The sequence below is a fragment of the Pollicipes pollicipes genome, unplaced genomic scaffold (genome assembly GCF_011947565.3).
Source record: "Pollicipes pollicipes isolate AB1234 unplaced genomic scaffold, Ppol_2.1 Scaffold_4295;HRSCAF=5057_pilon_pilon_pilon, whole genome shotgun sequence".
Lineage (NCBI taxonomy): Eukaryota > Metazoa > Arthropoda > Thecostraca > Pollicipedomorpha > Pollicipedidae > Pollicipes > Pollicipes pollicipes.
In genome coordinates this window covers 5,420,032-5,434,960 of record NW_023596461.1, presented here as the reverse complement: position 1 = coordinate 5,434,960, position 14,929 = coordinate 5,420,032, and the positions used below count along the sequence as shown (strand labels likewise).

General features: G+C 59.2%; 1 pseudogene; it reads right to left on the bottom strand.

Annotated features, from left to right (window-relative positions):
• Nucleotides 1-14,549, bottom strand: part of LOC119096352 (myosin-VIIa-like) — a 39,382-nt pseudogene extending 24,833 nt beyond the window's left edge.
• Nucleotides 14,550-14,929: the final 380 nt, after the last annotated feature.

Below are 14,929 nucleotides of genomic sequence, written 5' to 3'. Positions count from 1 at the left end.
GCGCAAAATTTCTCACCTTCCCCAGCTCCGGTCATGCTCACTCCCTGCGCGCACTATGTCCCATCGAACGCGTTGTTCCCTCCCTGCTCGCACTGCGTCTCACTAGGGGCCTTGTTCCCTCCCCGCGCGCGCCGCGTCTCACCGGGCGCCTTGTCCCTTCCCCTGCGCGCGCTGCGTCTCACCGGGCACCTTGTTCCCTCCCTGCGCGCGCTGCGTCTCACCGGGCGCCTTGTTCCCTCCCTGCGCGCGCTGCATCTCACCGGGCACCTTGTTCCCTCCCCTGCGCGCGCTGCGTCTCACCGGGCGCCTTGTCCCTTCCCCTGAGCGCGCTGCGTCTCACCGGGCACCTTGTTCCCTCCCCTGCGCGCGCTGCGTCTCACCGGGCACCTTGTTCCCTCCCTGAGCGCGCTGCGTCTCACCGGGCGCCTTGTAGTCCTGCAGAGCGATGACGTATCGTGAGCGCTTCTTCAGGCCCTCCAGGAAGTAAACCACCAGGTCCCTGATGTCCTCCGAATTGGGGCTGGTGAAGGTGAATTCCTCGCCGCGCACGGTCGCCAGCGTGAACGTCTGCTGCTGGGTCTTGTTCGTCCTGCGCGGTCAGAGCTGGAGGTCAGCCCAGTCGGGCATTGTTGCCAGCTCGCCGGAAAATCGTCATGCGCGCCGCTCATTTTAAATGGGTCTTTGTAGGCCAAGGAAAGCAAACCATTCATAAAACCGGTAGTCACATCAGGTTATGAAAGGATCGTAGCATAGAACAAGTAAGAGCACTCTCGTAATGCTTCAGTGAACTTGGTCAAGTCGCCTCCAAAGACGCACATACCAGAGACACCTAAATGAATAAATCGTGTGTTATAAAGCTTGACATGCGGTGTCAGCTCCAACGATATCCAAGCGGTAAATAGGCTTACCCCCTCCCCCTTAAGCTTCAGAAAGTGCTGCTTCCAGTAGTGGCCACTTACTTCTGACTGGAGACCTGGGTAATCTCGGGGAAGCTGAGCTCCAGCAGCACCTGTTCCTGGTCGTCCACCACGTACACACCCGTCCAGTTGACGGCGATGATGACGTCGTTCTTGGGTAGGTTCGGGCCTGTACAGAGTGGGCGATACGCGTGTTAGTACAGTGAACTCAAAGATGAGGGTGTCGGATTGATGCGGTAAATAAGAGCAAGGGAAACGAAGACATATTGATGAACGCTCCGAAACGTGACAGGCATTGTTGTAGTGGATTCCACCTACCTGAGTATTTGAAGGCTTCGTAGAACCTGGAGAAGAGCAGCGGCCACTTGAGCTTGGCATAGCTGACCACGTCCTCCTTCACCTTCAGGGCAGGAGCTCTCTCCTTCATGTAGTAGCTCTGAAAACGGCCACGTTGTCGTACTCAAACAAAGAGTAGTTACTTCACTTACGCGCTCTAAACAGCAAACCGTTTAGGAGGCTAAGGGTTGCGGTAAATCGTGTCAGGAAGCAAGCAAATCACCTCAGAAAACGATTCGCGGGAATGAAGACTCGTTACATTGGCCTCGCAACGGAAAATGCTTAGGCGGTGAAGCTGGTCTTCGAAGAGAAGGGCTGACTTTGCATGGACTCACCAATACAAACTCATTATCTGGAAGCAAGCTGCTACAGTTAAGATCCGAAACTCAAGCTTCTGATCTCCGTCGGGCAACGAGAGCTACTCACACCTCCATTTATTATCTAGCCCATCCACAGCTGCGGCTGTTCTGTTAACCCGCGCCCCACATGTACGGCGTCTTTGTGCCGCGGCAAGCACCTTTTTGAAAGCCTGAAGGACAAGCTGCGCCCACTTCTCGACGGTGTTGTCGATGCCGTTGAGGCAGTAGTCGGGGATGTAGTTGGGCAGCAGGCCGACCAGCCGCTCCTGGTTCATGTCCGAGCTGAACTCGATGTAGTACTGCTGTGCCGCGATCATCGCCAGGTCCTCCTCCTGAGCAATGGCCGATCGGAGGTCACAATCACGCCAGACGGGCGCACGCGCCACTAAAGACGGTCCAGACGCGCAGCTCGCACACGTGGGCACGGTTATCCATGACGCCTAGCAAATGGTGATAGTTGGTTGAAAAGGAAGGCTGGGTTGCCCTCAATAGGCATAGTTACAGCGGTTTGTTGCACACGAATCATGAACTAGTTGCTCTATTGTTCGGCCACCACAAGCGCCGCCTCATTCCTATAGCGACGTGGTACGAACGACCTTGTACAGCCCGTCGTTACTCGTTTTTAGCATTTTTTAGCCAGAAACGCCGGCATGAGTCCTGCGCCGCACGCCGTGTTTATTGATCAAACACCCGCAAGACGTCGATGGGGCTTGGCCACTGTCGTACCTTGTCGCAGCGGTACTCCCCGAACTTGACCCCGCGCACCACCTGCTGGTAGATCAGGTTCGTCGCCACGTTGTCCTCGACGGGGTCGTGCCACGGCGCGAAGATCTCCTTCCTGGAGCACGGCTTGTCGTGAGGGACACGGCTCAGCGAACGAATACAATACAGGCGCGTGCGCACTGACTGAATCAGTCGTTCAGGCAGCTGCCTGCTTCGCATTGGGCCGGGCAGTCATGGGACCGTGAAACAAAAGCAGGTACGCTGCATTATGTGCAACTGGGAATGCGCAATTATTATCAATGAGCTCTTTTACGGTGGACCCAAATCAGTGCGAAGCAAAATCTCGCGTAAAAACACGGCTTGGAATGTTTTACTAGATGTTCTATGTTGCGACAGTAGACGCCAAAACGCTGGCCTCGTCGGAGGAGCGTCAGGGCACGCACCTGAAGAAGAGCCGCCAGGGGGCGTTCCTCTCCTGAGCTCCTTGCTCCTTGGCGTACTGCTCACACTGGGAGATGGCGTCCATCACGTGATCACCGCCCGACCCCAGCGACGACACCTGGCGGCAGCAGTCCCTGGTTACGTGTCGAGCTACCATCGTAAACACGCTTAAAAGTAGCGTACGAAGTTAAAAATACGAACACAGATTCCGTCCACGCATTAGAGAACCGACGTAGAGTATCCGGCGCACTGTCGTCTCTCTCTCCACCTGACATTTTTTAATGGGTACAATGGGGCGTTTCACTCGTCAGTTTTGGCGGTCTCGACGGCGGTTACGGGCCCGGCGAGCTGCGTCCGTGGCCGTGGACACCACGCAAGCCCCACCTTGTCGAAGAGGGCGATGTAGAGCGAGAAGCCGAACTGGTCCTTGAGCCCGATCTTGTCGCTCAGCTGGTTGCAGAGCTCGCGAGCCGTGGTCGCCGAGTCGGCCAGCAGCGTCTTGGTGTTGCCGTCCATGAAGGTGATCGGCAGCATCAGCGGCTTTTTGTTCTTGGTTGCCTGCAGAGGCGCATGGCACGGATCAATATGGGCCGCACACGTGACCCGACGCGCTGCGGATTCATGTCCCTCTCCAGCAGGGCAGACACACGCAAGTCTCAGCCGACCATGCGACGATTTGGTGGTGGTTACCTGATGCAAAGCGCATGGAATGAACGGAACACAAGTGATTTCCCATTTATGTCAATACGACCAGTGGGAGAATGGAATGCCAATTCGCAGCATTGCGGCATTATATACATATTGCGGCAACCCCGATAGCCGATTTATGGCACTGAAATTCTGGTGTGCATTAACATGCTAGTGCAGCTAGCCTGGTTGGGTCGCACACGGTGCCTTGCTAGCATCTCTCCCAGCACATCAATGGTCAGAAATGAAATGAAATTGAAAACAAGAAGTCAGGAAGCCTTTGCTGCTGTCATAGCAGTACAACATAACATACACCTCAGTTACAGCTATGTGTGACTAAGGTTATCACATAACATCGTCTATACATGTGACTGAACTAGCAAAACTCTCCAGTAGCTGCGTATGTGACCGGCTGTTGCCACGTAACCTGACCACACCCTCCAGGGCGTCCGCCTCCGGCTCTAGCCAGCAGAAGAGGCCGCCCTGATGCAACGCAGTGATCTGATCATGCCTCCCCTCCGCCTCCGCGAAGTGGACTCGCCTGCAGCTCCAGCCAGCTGGGCGGCTGGTTGCGCGTGCCGTTGGTGAAGGTGCGCCGCAGCCGCTCGTCGCAGTAGGGCGCGTAGCCGGGCGGCCCCTCGCGGATGAAGCAGCGCAGGTACTTGACGAAGTTCTCGGAGGGCGCGAAGCAGCCCACGCACAGCGAGAGCAGGATCCAGCCGCGCGCGTGCGACGACTTGGACGGGTTGTTGGTCAGCTGCTTGCAGATCTGACAGTAGATCTCGTCCCTGCGCCCAGCGCCGGCGGCGGTCATCGGACGTGTTCACAGCGTCGGGAAGTCAGCAATGGCGTAAGGAGCTGTTGCAATGAAGCGTGTAAAACGACCTTACGGCGCTGATGCCAGCTCGGCCAGTGACGTGTGATGCGAACATGGATACCAGGTCCCACAGAACAGCAGACAGGACGAGCTTCTGTCGCTATCAGACTCTAGATACAAGTACTGTGGACAGGCTGGCGGGCTGGGAGCCTCCTCCCGGCAGGGAAGGTGGATGTGGAGGACTGTGGACAGGCCGGCGGACTAAGGGGCCTCCTCCCGGCAGAGACGGTGGATGTAGAGGACTGTGGATAGGTCGGCGAACCGAGGGGCCTTCTCCCGGAAGAGAGGGTGGATATAGAGGACTGTGGACAGGCCGGCGGACTAAGGGGCCTTCTCCCGGCAGAGAGGGTGGATATAGAGGACTGTGGACGGGCGGGCGGACTGAGGGGCCTCCTCCTGGCAGGAAGGGGTGGATGCAGAAGCAGAGAGCGGTGCGTCGGCACTGACCTCAGCTCGGCGCGCAAGATGCCGTGACCGATGATGAAGTGCAGCTTCTCCAAGTTGGAGGTGGGCCGCGACTCTAGCCACGAGGTGTAGCTCTCCGTGGTGTAGCTGTCCTCCTCCAGTTTGCGACGCACGTCCTCGCCCAGCTTGGTCTTCCGCTTCAGCGTCAGCGATACCAGCTTGTTGCGGATGGAGCGTGGCTTGGACTTGAGGTACTCCTGAGTGCCGAAGCAGGAGGTCAGACCACGTCTGTTAATTTGAGTCACAGCAATAAAAGTGAAGGCTTGCGGTAAATATTGAGATTACTCCAACTTACCTAGTTCATCTTCATGTAAACTGCAACAAAAACGTTTACAATTTTGTATTTTGCTTGTTGGGAAACTAATAACATAAGCATACCAAAACATACTGGTGCACGGATAAAAACCTTAAGGGGTAAAGAGACCACAAGAAGCATGTCATGTACAGTGCATGATAGGCGACATTCATAAGACAGTGTACCGACAAAATGCCCAAGTGTAATCCCATCCGTACAGCCGACAAAAAAAAACGATGATCTCTGTCATTCCGAGGTAGTGCAACAGAACAAAGCAGCACAGTCTGCACGCTACAAACAGGGAAAAACAAGAACACAAGCTGTGTCAACTCCTCTCCGCCAACCACGTGTCAGACAGCGACAGAGCGACGTGAAGAGCTGTGCGCCTCCGGACAAAGCCTGTGCCACCCTGTGCGTCTGTGAACCACGCAACATCATCCAGCTCCACTGGGCGCGTTCTCCGTGCCCGCCGGCGTGCAGTGGCCCCGCCCCAGCCGCGCCCCTCGCCACCACCAGCAGGCAGCACCGCCTCGTGCCCCGCTCGCTGTAAACCCCGCCGCTGGTCAGGCTCTCACCCCGCCGGCGAAGCCCTCGGCCGCCGCCGCCAGCATCTCCTGAAACGCAGCCGGTTCGCGCGGGGGTCACTCTCCTCGGAGTCGCCGCTGAGGTCACACACCGCACGACGCCGGCTGCGACACGGCGCCTGCGCAGCCCCGCCCGCTCGACAGTGAACCACCACTGGCTCAGAGGGCAGCGCCCCACGGCCAGTCCTCCCCCCCCCCCCCCCCTCCCTCCCATCAGCGGCTGGATGACGACGTCACGCAGGCTGCCAGCCGCGACATCGGCACACTACACCGGTCTCGAGCGGCGTACTGCGCCAGCGCGCGACGCCGCCCGTCGGCCGAGAGCCCCGGTGGCGCCTCTCACCTGCTCCATGCCCATCATCTGCGCCTCCTGGAACTCCTTGGTCTTGACGAAGTTCCTGCCGAGCGTGGCCGTCACCTTGGACATGACGGACGTCGTGTCGCGGTCCATCGTGTGGTACTTGGGCTCGGGCATGTCGCCCATGAAGCGGAGGATCGTGATCCAGAGTGCCAGCCCCGCCTGTCCAGAGGTCAGGGGTCAGTCGGGGGTCACATCAGGTGCTGAAGGGTCGCGCCGGCCAGAGAGGACAGCTGCCAAGAGCCTGCAGTAGTCAGTGACAGTGGTGGTACAGCTACCGCAGTGACAGTGGCGAGGTAACACCGACGGCCGAGCATCGACGGCCGGAACAGGCCCAGAGCACGACCTTCTAACATACGAATCACGTCTCTCATCTCACGAGCACCCGCTGGTCGATAACCTTAGGCAGCTGATTTGATCCAAAGGAAATTCCATCCAAAACGCATGAAAGATGTCTGAATCTAAACGGCGCTCCGTCCTCGTCAACCTCAGGCGGCGCAGTGACGCACGCCGCTGCCACAGCAGCGGGCGTCACCGCGCGCCGCTGCGTCACTGCGTCCCTGACCGAGAGCCGGCCCCGCGCGGTCACGGTCCGCCGGCCCACCGGCCCGCGCGCAGTCTCACCAGCTGGTCACCCTGCGTCTGCAGCGGCAGCAGCGACTGCTTCAGCGCCTTGCGCGAGTACTGCGGGCCCACGTTGCCCTGGAAGAAGGTGGCGGCGAACTTGGCGAACTTGAATTCGCTCAGGTCCTCGACGTCCTCGGGCGCTGCTGGCAGTGCCGAGATGACCTCGCCGTTCGCTGGACCCTTGGGCAGCGTCGGGAAGCCCTGCAGAGCAGACCCGGTCAGAGGTGACATCACGGGAGAGGGGGGGGGGGGGGGGCAGATGGTGTCACACGAGTAACGCCATGGCACGGATAAACAGAGATTCCGGCAAAACCAAGGCAGAAACTTTTTGAGGGCCGTGATCGTGGATAATGAAAATGGGCACTGCAGACTTGACGATAAATATGCTACACGATGCACACTATGGACAGCTTCTACAGATATCCAGGACGCTGTCCTAAAATCGTGGCTACCAGTGTGAAGAAGTGATCCGCGCAATGCTTGCAGAGGAGCCAACATTGTCCTATTTCGATGATTATAAGGAGACAACTGAGCGGCGTTCTAGAAGTTTTTGTGTTTGTGCTTGTGTTTTTTAAAATAAATGTCTCTTATATTCCGAACCCCGATACCACCCCACAGCGAATGCATCAGGAAAATACACGTCCAACCAGAGTGCTTACCATCACATCCTTTTGCTGAGTAATTACCTTTACTGCCTCTTATGCTGGACCTAATAGCTGATTTTTGATGGAACGGAAAATGCTGCGGGTGAACGGCGGTTTGATGTGAAGATGATTTGAAGACTACCAAGCTACCTCAGAAGCCTAGGGCATATGGCCGGACATTCTGATCCAAGCAACGTCTAGTGACACGGACGGTGCCAGACAGCTGCGTCTGATTCAGGCGGTGCTCGCGAACGCAGCCCTGAATGCGCGGATGCGTCCGCTGCTGACTCCGGCAACACCGCGGCGCGCCTGCCACTGACCCCGAAGGCGTTGGGGGTGCGGTATCGCCGCCCTGACCCCGGCAGCACCGCGGCGCGCCTGCCACTGACCCCGAAGGCGTTGGAGGGCGCGGTCTCGCCGTTGCCGTCCTGCGGCAGGAACTCGAAGATGGCGTCCACCAGCTTGGAGTCGTCGATGGGCTCCAACTGGCGTCGCTCGGCCTCGCTGAGCGTGACGCGCACTGCGTCCCGGCCGCGCTGCTCCTCCAGCTCCTCCTCCTGCTCGCGCCGCTCCAGCTCCTGCAGCCGCTCCTGCAGCACGGCACGGACACCCCCGGTCACGGGCCGGACACGGCCAGGCGGTCACTCACGCGGGGCACGCCGGCCGCACACACGTGGTCAAGCGCGGGCCACTCTGCCTCGATCGCCTGGGCCATCCGTCAGAGCGACACACGCTGATCATCCGACAAATAGTTCGTAAGTATACCCGACGCGTCGAAATGTAAAAGTATGATAAAATTTCGGTGAAATCATGCATATACGGCCTGTCCTAAGGCCTCCGTGCTGGATGGAGTGTCGAGCAATGACAGAATCGTGACACGACTTACCCTGAAATTGCCCTCAGCCATCTCCCTGGCCCTCTTCTGGCCGACCTGGCGCCTCAGGGCGCTCTCCTCCTCATCCCTCAGGCGCATGGCCTCCAGTCGCGCTCGGTACTCCACCTGAGAACATGGTCGCCGTTAGAACGGCACGTGCATAATACGCCCAGGACGAACGCACCCAACGATGAAGCCCCAGGTTGGTTTCCCAGCCATGCGAACTCTTAAACAAGGTGCGTCATACCGGACCAGCGCCAATGCTACGTAATGTGTCATAGTGACCAGCTTTACAGCAATCCTTCTGGTCGCGGAGATACGCTCGCACATTCCAGCCAACCGTCTCTCAGCACTGCTCCCGGCGCGCCGGCCGCACGCCGTCCAGCCGCGCCGGTGCCGTACGCTGTCGGCGGCGCTACACGAGGCCGCCGACCTCCGCCGAAGGATCACCGCCGGCCGCCTGAGGCCGGCTCTCACCAGGCGACACGGCTCGTAGAAGTCGCTCAGGTGCTCGCCGGCCACCACCGAGGAGCGGGAGCCGGCACATGACCAGAGCGAGCTCATTACCGGCGGCCGCGGCCGGGTCACAGGAGGCCGGGAGTCGGGTCACGGGGGACCGGGAGCCGGATCACGGAGGCCGGGAGCCGGGTCACGGAGGCCGGGAGCCGGGTCACGGAGGCCGGGAGCCGGGTCACGGAGGCCGGGAGCCGGGTCACGGAGACCGGGAGCCGGACACGGGAGGCCGGGAGCCGGGCATGGGAGTCTGGGAGCTGGGTCGCAGGAGGCCGCGAGTCGGTTCGCGGGAGGCCGGGAGCCGGGTCACGGAGGCCGGGAGCCGGACACGAGAGGCCGGCAGTTTGGCCCGGCGAGCCCAGCCGCCGTCGCGCTCGGCCGGTCTGACAAGCCACTGACGCCGCGTCAGGCCGCGCACGCCGCACTGTCCGGTCTCCCGCCGAGACCACACCGCTGCAGGCAAGCCACGCCCACTCCAGGGAGGCCACGCCCGCTCGGGAGAACACGCCCACTCAACACACACTCTCGCCGCTCCACCAGCAACGGAGCGGCGCGCGCCGGCGGGGCGGGGCGTCCGGTGCCTCGTTCGTCAATCGCTCGTTCGCGGCTCGCCGCACGGCGTCCGCCTGGGGCGAACGCCGGCGTGTCGCTGCGGCGGCGGCCCGGGAACGCCGCCGGCAGCGCGTGTTGACAATGCGCGGCGCCGATGCGGCGGCATTGTGCACCGGTCTCGTGTCGGCCGGGACGTGCGTCGCCACTCTGTCACGCGCCGCTGAGTCGAGCGCCGCGCCGCGCTGAGCGAATCATGCCAAGGTCGGCTCGGCGCCGCTCCTGTCGGCGCTGAAAGGAGCGGCGGGCGGAAGGCTCGCTGAATCGACTGGTGGCGGTTGGTCGTTCCCGCCGCCGCTACCGGACGGGGCAGCGAAGGCGAGCGCGCCGGTCAGAACCACTGCCTCTTCGTGCAGTGCTGGTCCTGCTGCTGCTGCTCGCGCGGTGCGGCCGTTATACGGAGGTCTCCCTCGCGAGCCCGTCGGTGTCAGCCCGCTGTTACAGACCCGCCGGTCTCCGACTCAAGCCCATACGTCGGACACCAGCCGAGCCCGCCAGACCCGAGGGCCGGCGTCGACAACGGGAGACCCACCTTCATCTTCTTGTAGCGTCGCCTGGCGATCATGCCGCGCGCGTGCGCCTGGATGGTGGTGGTGGCCCAGATGCGACGGTTGAACTCCCGCCGCACCAGGTACCCCCGGCACCGCGCCTGCGGGCAGAGGAAGCGGCGCGTCAGGTGGCGGAGGTCACAGCAGAGGTCACGGCCACAGTCTGAGCTCCACAGGCGGGCAGGCAGCCAGACATCATCGCGAGCGCAGTCTGAGTCCGCCGCAGTCATAGTCGTGGCACGGCAGCAATATGACTCAGCTGCAGTAACACTCCTGAGTATGGTCAGCGTTGTAGCCGCTGCAGTCGCCGCGGCCGCCACTACAGGGATGTTCACAGTTCCGTCCACAGTCGTAGCTGTGCTAGCAGTGGCATAGTCAATGCCCGAGCACTAATGCTTTCAGTGTCAAACGCGGTGGTCGTCAATGCGACTGCACGCGCAGTTGCGATCCTGAAATTAATATTGGTAACTGCACCAGCCCGCCACAGTGTGTGTGGTTGGTGTGGAGGTCAGCTCAGTGTCGGGGGAGTAGGCACAGCAGCATGGCGTACATAAACCTATCCAGCTTATTGAGATAAGAGTGACACAGAGAAAGCATTACGCTTTAAATCACGGTTTCACGGTGCACGTCGTGACCAAGCTCCTCTCAGGACAGTCAGTCACGGCCATCGATTCAGTGTCAGTCACGTTGGACGTTTGTTTTTGCGACTTGGCACAGCGACTGAAAGGCCTTGACGTATCCGAGGGTGACGCCAAAATGCGTTACGATTTAATCAAATTAATTTAAATAAGTTAATTACGACTATGGCTACAGCCGTATCTGGAATACCTCGCGATCACACCGGTCACGATCACATCGCGTCACGTGACCGCCCGGTGGCCGGTCACGTGACGCGGCCGGGCCGACGTGACCTCACCTGCAGCGACACCACGTGACCGCGCAGGTGCTTGAAGCGGTGCGAGAGCACGCGCGAGCGGATGAGCGCCTGCAGTCGCATGTAGCCGACGCGCATGTGCTGGTAGGCGCGCTTCTGGGCGTGGCCGCGCCACACGCGCTGGATCGTCACCGCCGCAGAGCGCATGCGCAGGAACCTGGGCAGACGGAGAGGTTCAGACCGCGGCGGCTCGCGGCCCTTGGGGTTTGGATTAGATCGGCGACAGAGGTGGACCCACGAACGTGGGTGCCACGCACAGTCGCGCTGAGGGATCAACCGGCAAATTATAACACAGTGGACCGCCGTGCCTTCCTATTTACTAGCAACTGGTGCAGAATGAGCTGCGGGGATCACTTCGGCGTTGCGGAAACAAGTCGCTTCGTTATTTTGTCGTTACAGTGCGCCCATCTGCGCGGAGAGTCCCGGCTGAGACACGAGGCAGCCTCAATACTGACTCCACCACACCAACAATGGCTGCCGCTATCTCAGGACTGCGGCCTCACCTGCGCCGGTGGTACCAGGCCTTGATGGAGCGCTGCAGGATGAGGATCTTCTTGGTGAGCACGCGGTCGCGCTCCTGCTCCAGGAAGAGGTCCTGCGAGTCCTTCAGGAACACCTTGCTCTTGCCCAGCTGGTAATCGGAGCGTCCCAGCACCTCCTGGCAGATCTTGGCCGTGGCCGCACGGCAGTCCACCTGCAGGACCAGGAAGGGAACGGTTAGCTGCTGAGGGGGGGGGGGGGGGCACAGGCGGACAAACGGTGTAGCCGGTCCCACTCACTGCCAGAGCACCTGGAACGTCTGGACGCCTAAAAATACAGACAACCCTGATCTGTCAGCGCTTAAAAAACACTGCGCTTCCACATGGTTACTTGTTTGTTCACTGAGCCCAGAAATACACGAGCAGGCTACTGCGAAGCTGGCAACGGAGTCCTGAGGCTTGTTGAAGCACGTGAGTGTGGGGCCACAACCACACGGAGTTGCCGCGCCCTGACGTCGTAATGACGTCATGCGCATGATAGCGGTATGACGTCACGACTTCGTCACGGCTGTGAGCCCCTCTAGCGCGTTAGGAGGTGGCCGCCCGACGCACCTTGTGCGGCGGCGGGCAGCCGCTGATGAGGAAGCGGTAGCGCTCGACGAACTCCTGGAAGGTGTGCCGGATCGGGTACCCGGCCCGGCGGATCCGGATCGTCTCCATCATGCCTGAGTAGCGCAGCTGGCGGCAGCACAGCTCCCGGTCGAAGATCTGCCGGCGGAGGGGGACGGGGGATGCAAGCGTGGTGGTCGTGTAACACGGCGCTTCAGAGCACCAGACGGGTGCTCCGAAGCGCCTGACTAAAGAAGCACGGCGCTTCTTGGTGAAGGAGGGCGCTCTGATGCATGGTACAGCTAGGACGCGCGCCACGCGGCACTGCAGTGCGAGACGGTGACGCGTGTTGATGCTTCGCCAATGTCCGTGGGCTGCACAGGTGGAGTGGGGAAAGGGCCAATCTAACGCGAAAAACAGCAAGAATAACGCGGCACAGCTGCGCGGCTTGCTCTGGCTGAGGCAAACGTTTCACGCTGACGTAAATCAGTAAGCTGCCATCATCACGTCCGTGGCCAGATTTGGCCCAAATTGGATCCGTTGCGGCGCTCGCGGGCTCCAGCCTGCGAGCGTCCGACCTGCCTAAGCCCACAAAGCTTGCTGTGACAGACATTCGCTTGACGCGGTGAGAAAAGCCGCGGCTCGCGTCGGGAAGTGTGTCGCTCGTGACTAACACTGCCTCGCAGTACCGAGTGACGGCGCGACAGGGAACTAGGGCGGTAGTGGAACGGAGCGCCGGTGCCGGCCCGAGACGAGTCACTTAATGTACAGGTGACAGGCACATTCCCGCGCGTCCTGACGAGCTCATTTTGTGGGCATATAGACAACTGTGTCATCTGAGATGACACAGTTCATGGCGTGACATGACATGAAACGACATGGCATGACATGGCATGACATGACATGAAATGACGCGACATGACGTGACATGACATGACACGCCAGCGCGGTCGGCACGAGCTCTAACTCACCCTCGCCCTCACAGCGCGCGGCAACAGCTGCCAGCGCCCCAGCGCCCTCCGCACGCGAGAGCACGCACTCGGCGAGCACTCTCAAGCCGCCGCGCTGCGACACCGCACGAGCACATGGTCCGACACCAGCCCGAGCACCGAGCACCACCTGGTGATCTGGTCGACCGAACACTCCGTCGGCGCGTCTCCCCCAGTAGGGGGAGGACGCTGTACAGACAGCGCGCGCACAGGTGTGAGGCCACAGTAAGTGGAACAGCGAGGAGGACGGCAGGTGTGTCGTCGCGCCGGCGTGGAATGACTGCGGAGAAAGGTGGCAAAACCGCACCTGTGGTTGACCGCGAAGTGATGTCATACGGTGAAGACGTGAATATCAGCAGCTGCGGCAGGGTGAACCCTCACGATGGTGAGATGATCCAGCAAGTGTTTGTTAGAGGATTCGTCACGTGTTTGTTACACGGTCTGATGTCCCAGAGGTTCTCTACCTTACTTGTTGAAGAACTGTGCGTAAGGCATGCATCATTGAGCCCAGACTAGAAGTCAGGAAGCTCCTTGGAATATATATCTTGCAGATTCCGGATCTGGCGCCTAGGGCCAGATCCGGTAACCGTAGGACCTGATAACCGTTTTTGACTTGGCACGTAATTCCTGCCGAACCACTATCAACTTTCAGCGGCAAACTCTCGCCGTCGAGCGCTTTGACCCAAGTGAAAATGGTAAATATCGGTCGTGGACTGTTGTTTCTAAACACGCCTCCCTATAACGGGAGCGAGACTGACTCACGCATTAAAAGGTCCGAAGCACGATACTAAAAAAAGACTTCGTGCCAGACAAAACTGGGCAGTCAGCAACGCGCGGTATGAACCATACATCGCCTCAGACAGTGCACGTAATTAGTACATTCAGATTATGTTGCGCGATGGTGTAACTACAGCACTGTAATGCGTCCCGTGAAATAGAGCAAGGCTACATAGAACCATGCCCCATACCAGCTGTTTGTCGCGCCAGCTTTACGGGAGGCGGCGGCACAGGGGTTGTCAATGCTCTGCTCCTACGGACCGGACCGGAGTGGACGGTTGATGAGCCGATGCTGGCCCGCCGCCCCGTGTCTCTCACCATGGGCTTCTTGAACTCGTTGGGCTTGACGCAGCGGATGAAGAACGGCTGGCAGCTGGACAGGGTCCTCATCAGCGAGTCCAGCGACTTCTTGAACTGGGTGGACAGCGTCGGCGCCTTCTTCCTCGTCTCTGGAATCGTTAGCGAATACCATTATCAGAAGCGAACCAGATTTGCCGGTCAGTGCTCGAATAGTCTTAATGCGGGCCATCTTCAAAGCAGGAATGAGAGTCGGCATCATAAAGATAATAGTCCTGTTTAAATGACTGCTGGGTGTGCTTACAAAAAGAACAAACCAAACACGCCCATTTGGGCAATGTGAATCAGTTAACATTGGACAGCCAATCAGATAACGAAACGAGAGTCGTTTTTGTACCGCCATGAGTGAAAAACAGATTTCAAGGCAAATAACGCTGACTTGTACAGTCATTATCAAATAGGTGAAGCGCACGGATAATCAGCAGATGGCAGCCCACCTGAGCCCATGTTGAGGTCCTCCTGGAAGAGCGTGTGCATGAACTTGTTGGAGGAGCCGTGCACGATCTGCATCAGGTCGGCGCTGAACGAGTCCCGGTTCTTCTCCAGGAAGCCTGCCAGAGGACGTTCCAATGTCTCAGCCTGAACACACGCCCGGGTGGGAGGCTAGATACCCTCCGCTCGGGTAGGGGGTCAGTTTGACCCCCCTGAGATCTCGGCACCTAAGGAAGCTAGAGACACCAAATTTGCAGGGTGTATTGACCTGTATGTGAACTCACTTAAGTCAAAGTTTGAGATGTCTGGGTTATGACCTTCAGGTCAAATAAGGTCAAACAAGATCACATTTTAGGTTGGTCTCCAAAGTGCCCCTGGAATCTAGATAACTGTTTCTGAGCAAAAGGTCACAAAGCAATTTAATATCAGTGACCTGATTTGACCTTTTGAAGGTCATTGTGACAAAATCATACAAGACTGCTCTGAGTTTTGCAT